This window comes from Prenolepis imparis, unplaced genomic scaffold (genome assembly GCF_030444845.1).
Source record: "Prenolepis imparis isolate NDT839.2.m4 unplaced genomic scaffold, iyPreImpa1.0 SCAF_2, whole genome shotgun sequence".
NCBI classification, from domain to species: domain Eukaryota; kingdom Metazoa; phylum Arthropoda; class Insecta; order Hymenoptera; family Formicidae; genus Prenolepis; species Prenolepis imparis.
Genome location: NW_028141160.1, coordinates 15,744,860 through 15,752,600, shown reverse-complemented (window position 1 = coordinate 15,752,600; position 7,741 = coordinate 15,744,860).

Below are 7,741 nucleotides of genomic sequence, written 5' to 3'. Positions count from 1 at the left end.
CAGTGGACTATTAAAATGTATAATCGATGAATTTTTGGCTCGTCTTTAAATATTAGCAATCGATACTTTTTGACGCGGACCCTGTGCGACGCATCCGTATTTTATGTTTATCAAATTAAAAAATTTGTACGCTGGTGTCTGCTTGGTACCAAATAATTCTGTAATCAATATACTATTAAAATGTATAATCGATGAATTTTTGGCTCGTCTTTAAATATTAGAAATCGATACTTTTTTGCCGCTGATCCTTTGCGACGCATTCTTATTTTATGTATATCATATTAAAAAATTTGTACGCTGGTGTCTGCATGGTACCAAAAGATTCTGTAATCAATGTACTATTAAAATGTATAATCGATGAATTTTTGGCTCGTCTTAAAATATTAGAAATCGATACTTTTTGACGCGGACCCTATGCGACGCATCCTTATTTTATGTATATCAAACGAAAAAGTATGTACGCTGGTGTCTGCTTGGTACCAAAAAATTCTGTAATCAATGGACTATTAAAATGTATAATCGATGAATTTTTGGCTCGTCTTTAAATATTAGAAATCGATACTTTTTGACGCTGACCCTGTGCGACGCATCCTTATTTTATGTATATCATTTTAAAAAGTTTGTACGCTGGTGTCTGCTTGGTACCAAAAGATTCTGTAATTAATGTACTGTTAAAATGTATAATCGATGAATTTTTGGCTCGTCTTTAAATATTAGAAATCGATACTTTTTGACGCGGACCCAATGCGACGCATCCTTACTTTATGTATATCAAACGAAAAAGTTTGTACGCTGGTGTCTGCTTGGTACCAAAAAATTCTGTAATCAATGGACTATTAAAATGAATAATCGATGAGTTTTTGGCTCGTCTTTAAATATTAGAGATCGATACTTTTTGACGCGGACCATGTGCGACGCATCCGTATTTTATGTTTATCAAATTAAAAAATTTGTACGCTGGTGTCTGCTTGGTACCAAATAATTCTGTAATCAATATACTATTAAAATGTATAATCGATGAATTTTTGGCTCGTCTTTAAATATTAGAAATCGATACTTTTTTGCCGCTGATCCTTTGCGACGCATTCTTATTTTATGTATATCATATTAAAAAATTTGTACGCTGGTGTCTGCATGGTACCAAAAGATTCTGTAATCAATGTACTATTAAAATGTATAATCGATGAATTTTTGACTCGTCTTAAAATATTAGAAATCGATACTTTTTGACGCGGACCCTATGCGACGCATCCTTATTTTATGTATATCAAACGAAAAAGTATGTACGCTGGTGTCTGCTTGGTACCAAAAAATTCTGTAATCAATGGACTATTAAAATGTATAATCGATGAATTTTTGGCTCGTCTTTAAATATTAGAAATCGATACATTTTGACGCTGACCCTGTGCGACGCATCCTTATTTTATGTATATCATTTTAAAAAATTTGTACGCTGGTGTCTGCTTGGTACCAAATAATTCTGTAATCAGTATACTATTAAAATGTATATTCCATGAATTTCTGGCTTGTCTTAAAATATTAGAAATTAATACTTTTTTGCCGCTGACCCTATGCGACGCATCCTTATTTTATGTATATCATATTAAAAAATTTGTACGCTGATGTCTGCATGGTACCAAAAGATTCTGTAATCAATGTACTGTTAAAATGTATAATCGATGAATTTTTGGCTCGTCTTAAAATATTAGAAATCGATACTTTTTGACGCGGACCCTATGCGACGCATCCTTACTTTATGTATATCAAACGAAAAAGTTTGTACGCTGGTGTCTGCTTGGTACCAAAAGATTCTGTAATCAATGTACTGTTAAAATGTATAATCGATGAATTTTTGGCTCGTCTTTAAATATTAGAAATCGATACTTTTTTGCCGCTGACCCTGTGCGACGCATCCTTATTTTATGTATATCATATTAAAAAATTTGTACGCTGGTGTCTGCATGGTACCAAAAGATTCTGTAATCAATGTACTGTTAAAATGTATAATCGATGAATTTTTGGCTCGTCTTTAAATATTAGAAATCGATACTTTTTTGCCGCTGACCCTGTGCGACGCATCCTTATTTTATGTATATCATATTAAAAAATTTGTACGCTGGTGTCTGCATGGTACCAAAAGATTCTGTAATCAATGTACTATTAAAATGTATAATCGATGAATTTTTGGCTCGTCTTAAAATATTAGAAATTCATACTTTTTTGCCGCGGACCCTATGCGACGCATCCTTATTTTATGTATATCAAACGAAAAAGTTTGTACGCTGGTGTCTGCTTGGTACCAAAAGATTCTGTAATCAATGTACTATTAAAATGTATAATCGATGAATTTTTGGCTCGACTTAAAATATTAGAAATCGATACTTTTTGACGCGGACCCTATGCGACGCATCCTTACTTTATGTATATCAAACGAAAAAGTTTGTACGCTGGTGTCTGCTTGGTACCAAAAAATTCTGTAATCAGTGGACTATTAAAATGTATAATCGATGAATTTTTGGCTCGTCTTTAAATATTAGAAATCGATACTTTTTGACGCGGACCCTGTGCGACGCATCCATATTTTATGTTTATCATATTAAAAAATTTGTACGCTGGTGTCTGCTTGGTACCAAATTATTCTGTAATCAATATACTATTAAAATGTATAATCGATGAATTTTTGGCTCGTCTTTAAATATTAGAAATCGATACTTTTTGACGCGGACCCTGTGCGACGTATCCGTATTTTATGTTTATAAAATTAAGAAAATTGTACGCTGGTGTCAGCTTGGTACCAAAAGATTCTGTAATCAATGTAGTGTTAAAATGTATAATCGATGAATTTTTGGCTCGTCTTTAAATATTAGAAATCGATACTTTTTTGCCGCTGACCCTGTGCGACGCATCCTTATTTTATGTATATCATATTAAAAAATTTGTACGCTGGTGTCTGCATGGTACCAAAAGATTCTGTAATCAATGTACTGTTAAAATGTATAATCGATGAATTTTTGGCTCGTCTTTAAATATTAGAAATCGATACTTTTTTGCCGCTGACCCTGTGCGACGCATCCTTATTTTATGTATATCATATTAAAAAATTTGTACGCTGGTGTCTGCATGGTACCAAAAGATTCTGTAATCAATGTACTATTAAAATGTATAATCGATGAATTTTTGGCTCGTCTTAAAATATTAGAAATTCATACTTTTTTGCCGCGGACCCTATGCGACGCATCCTTATTTTATGTATATCAAACGAAAAAGTTTGTACGCTGGTGTCTGCTTGGTACCAAAAAATTCTGTAATCAATGGACTATTAAAATGTATAATCGATGAATTTTTGGCTCGTCATTAAATATTAGAGATCGATACTTTTTGACGCGGACCATGTGCGACGCATCCGTATTTTATGTTTATCAAATTAAAAAATTTGTACGCTGGTGTCTGCTTGGTACCAAATAATTCGGTAATCAATATACTATTAAAATGTATATTCGATGAATTTTTGGCTTGTCTTAAAATATTAGAAATTAATACTTTTTTGCCGCTGACCCTATGCGACGCATACTTATTTTATGTATATCAAATGAAAAAGTTTGTACGCTGGTGTCTGCTTGGTACCAAAAGATTCTGTAATTAATGTACTGTTAAAATGTATAATCGATGAATTTTTGGCTCGTCTTTAAATATTAGAAATCGATACTTTTTGACGCGGACCCTATGCGACGCATCCTTACTTTATGTATATCAAACGAAAAAGTTTGTACGCTGGTGTCTGCTTGGTACCAAAAAATTCTGTAATCAGTGGACTATTAAAATGTATAATCGATGAATTTTTGGCTCGTCTTTAAATATTAGAAATCGATACTTTTTTACGCTGACCCTGTGCGACGCATCCTTATTTTATGTATATCATTTTAAAAAGTTTGTACGCTGGTGTCTGCTTGGTACCAAAAGATTCTGTAATTAATGTACTGTTAAAATGTATAATCGATGAATTTTTGGCTCGTCTTTAAATATTAGAAATCGATACTTTTTGACGCGGACCCAATGCGACGCATCCTTACTTTATGTATATCAAACGAAAAAGTTTGTACGCTGGTGTCTGCTTGGTACCAAAAAATTCTGTAATCAATGGACTATTAAAATGAATAATCGATGAGTTTTTGGCTCGTCTTTAAATATTAGAGATCGATACATTTTGACGCGGACCATGTGCGACGCATCCGTATTTTATGTTTATCAAATTAAAAAATTTGTACGCTGGTGTCTGCTTGGTACCAAATAATTCTGTAATCAATATACTATTAAAATGTATAATCGATGAATTTTTGGCTCGTCTTTAAATATTAGAAATCGATACTTTTTTGCCGCTGATCCTTTGCGACGCATTCTTATTTTATGTATATCATATTAAAAAATTTGTACGCTGGTGTCTGCATGGTACCAAAAGATTCTGTAATCAATGTACTATTAAAATGTATAATCGATGAATTTTTGGCTCGTCTTAAAATATTAGAAATCGATACTTTTTGACGCGGACCCTATGCGACGCATCCTTATTTTATGTATATCAAACGAAAAAGTATGTACGCTGGTGTCTGCTTGGTACCAAAAAATTCTGTAATCAATGGACTATTAAAATGTATAATCGATGAATTTTTGGCTCGTCTTTAAATATTAGAAATCGATACATTTTGACGCTGACCCTGTGCGACGCATCCTTATTTTATGTATATCATTTTAAAAAATTTGTACGCTGGTGTCTGCTTGGTACCAAATAATTCTGTAATCAGTATACTATTAAAATGTATATTCCATGAATTTCTGGCTTGTCTTAAAATATTAGAAATTAATACTTTTTTGCCGCTGACCCTATGCGACGCATCCTAATTTTATGTATATCATATTAAAAAATTTGTACGCTGATGTCTGCATGGTACCAAAAGATTCTGTAATCAATGTACTGTTAAAATGTATAATCGATGAATTTTTGGCTCGTCTTAAAATATTAGAAATCGATACTTTTTGACGCGGACCCTATGCGACGCATCCTTACTTTATGTATATCAAACGAAAAAGTTTGTACGCTGGTGTCTGCTTGGTACCAAAAGATTCTGTAATCAATGTACTGTTAAAATGTATAATCGATGAATTTTTGGCTCGTCTTTAAATATTAGAAATCGATACTTTTTTGCCGCTGACCCTGTGCGACGCATCCTTATTTTATGTATATCATATTAAAAAATTTGTACGCTGGTGTCTGCATGGTACCAAAAGATTCTGTAATCAATGTACTGTTAAAATGTATAATCGATGAATTTTTGGCTCGTCTTTAAATATTAGAAATCGATACTTTTTTGCCGCTGACCCTGTGCGACGCATCCTTATTTTATGTATATCATATTAAAAAATTTGTACGCTGGTGTCTGCATGGTACCAAAAGATTCTGTAATCAATGTACTATTAAAATGTATAATCGATGAATTTTTGGCTCGTCTTAAAATATTAGAAATTCATACTTTTTTGCCGCGGACCCTATGCGACGCATCCTTATTTTATGTATATCAAACGAAAAAGTTTGTACGCTGGTGTCTGCTTGGTACCAAAAAATTCTGTAATCAATGGACTATTAAAATGTATAATCGATGAATTTTTGGCACGTCTTTAAATATTAGAGATCGATACTTTTTGACGCGGACCATGTGCGACGCATCCGTATTTTATGTTTATCAAATTAAAAAATTTGTACGCTGGTGTCTGCTTGGTACCAAAAGATTCTGTAATCAATGTAATGTTAAAATGTATAATCGATGAATTTTTGGCTCGTCTTTAAATATTAGAAATCGTTACTTTTTTGCCGCTGACCCTGTGCGACGCATCCTTATTTTATGTATATCAAATGAAAAAGTTTGTACGCTGGTGTCTGCTTGGTACCAAAAGATTCTGTAATTAATGTACTGTTAAAATGTATAATCGATGAATTTTTGGCTCGTCTTTAAATATTAGAAATCGATACTTTTTGACGCGGACCCTATGCGACGCATCCTTACTTTATGTATATCAAACGAAAAAGTTTGTACGCTGGTGTCTGCTTGGTACCAAAAAATTCTGTAATCAGTGGACTATTAAAATGTATAATCGATGAATTTTTGGCTCGTCTTTAAATATTAGAAATCGATACTTTTTGACGCGGACCCTGTGCGACGCATACGTATTTTATGTTTATCATATTAAAAAATTTGTACGCTGGTGTCTGCTTGGTACCAAATTATTCTGTAATCAATATACTATTAAAATGTATAATCGATGAATTTTTGGCTCGTCTTTAAATATTAGAAATCGATACTTTTTGACGCGGACCCTGTGCGACGCATCCGTATTTTATGTTTATCAAATAAAAAAATTTGTACGCTGGTGTCTGCTTGGTACCAAAAGATTCTGAAATCAATGTACTGTTAAAATGTATAATCGATGAATTTTTGGCTCGTCTTTAAATATTAGAAATCGATACTTTTTTGCCGCTGACCCTGTGCGACGCATCCTTATTTTATGTATATCAAATGAAAAAGTTTGTACGCTGGTGTCTGCTTGGTACCAAAAGATTCTGTAATGAATGTACTGTTAAAATGTATAATCGATGAATTTTTGGCTCGTCTTTAAATATTAGAAATCGATACTTTTTGACGCGGACCCAATGCGACGCATCCTTACTTTATGTATATCAAACGAAAAAGTTTGTACGCTGGTGTCTGCTTGGTACCAAAAAATTCTGTAATCAATGGACTATTAAAATGAATAATCGATGAATTTTTGGCTCGTCTTCAAATATTAGAGATCGATACTTTTTGACGCGGACCATGTGCGACGCATCCGTATTTTATGTTTATCAAATTAAAAAATTTGTACGCTGGTGTCTGCATGGTACCAAAAGATTCTGTAATCAATGTACTATTAAAATGTATAATCGATGAATTTTTGGCTCGTCTTTAAATATTAGAAATCGATACTTTTTGACGCTGACCTTATGCGACGCATCTTTATTTTATGTATATCAAATGAAAAAGTTTGTACGCTGGTGTCTGCTTGGTACCAAAAGATTCTGTAATCAATGTACTGTTAAAATGTATAATCGATGAATTTTTGGCTCGTCTTTAAATATTAGAAATCGATACTTTTTGACGCGGACCCTATGCGACGCATCCTTACTTTATGTATATCAAACGAAAAAGTTTGTACGCTGGTGTCTGCTTGGTACCAAAAAATTCTGTAATCAGTGGACTATTAAAATGTATAATCGATGAATTTTTGGCTCGTCTTTAAATATTAGAAATCGATACTTTTTGACGCGGACCCTATGCGACGCATACGTATTTTATTTTTATCATATTAAAAAATTTGTACGCTGGTGTCTGCTTGGTACCAAATTATTCTGTAATCAATATCCTATTAAAATGTATAATCGATGAATTTTTGGCTCGTCTTTACATATTAGAAATCGATACTTTTTGACGCGGACCCTGTGCGACGCATCCGTATTTTATGTTTATCAAATAAAAAAATTTGTACGCTGGTGTCTGCTTGGTACCAAAAGATTCTGTAATCAATGTACTGTTAAAATGTATAATCGATGAATTTTTGGCTCGTCTTTAAATATTAGAAATCGATACTTTTTTGCCGCTGACCCTGTGCGACGCATCCTTATTTTATGTATATCAAATGAAAAAGTTTGTACGCT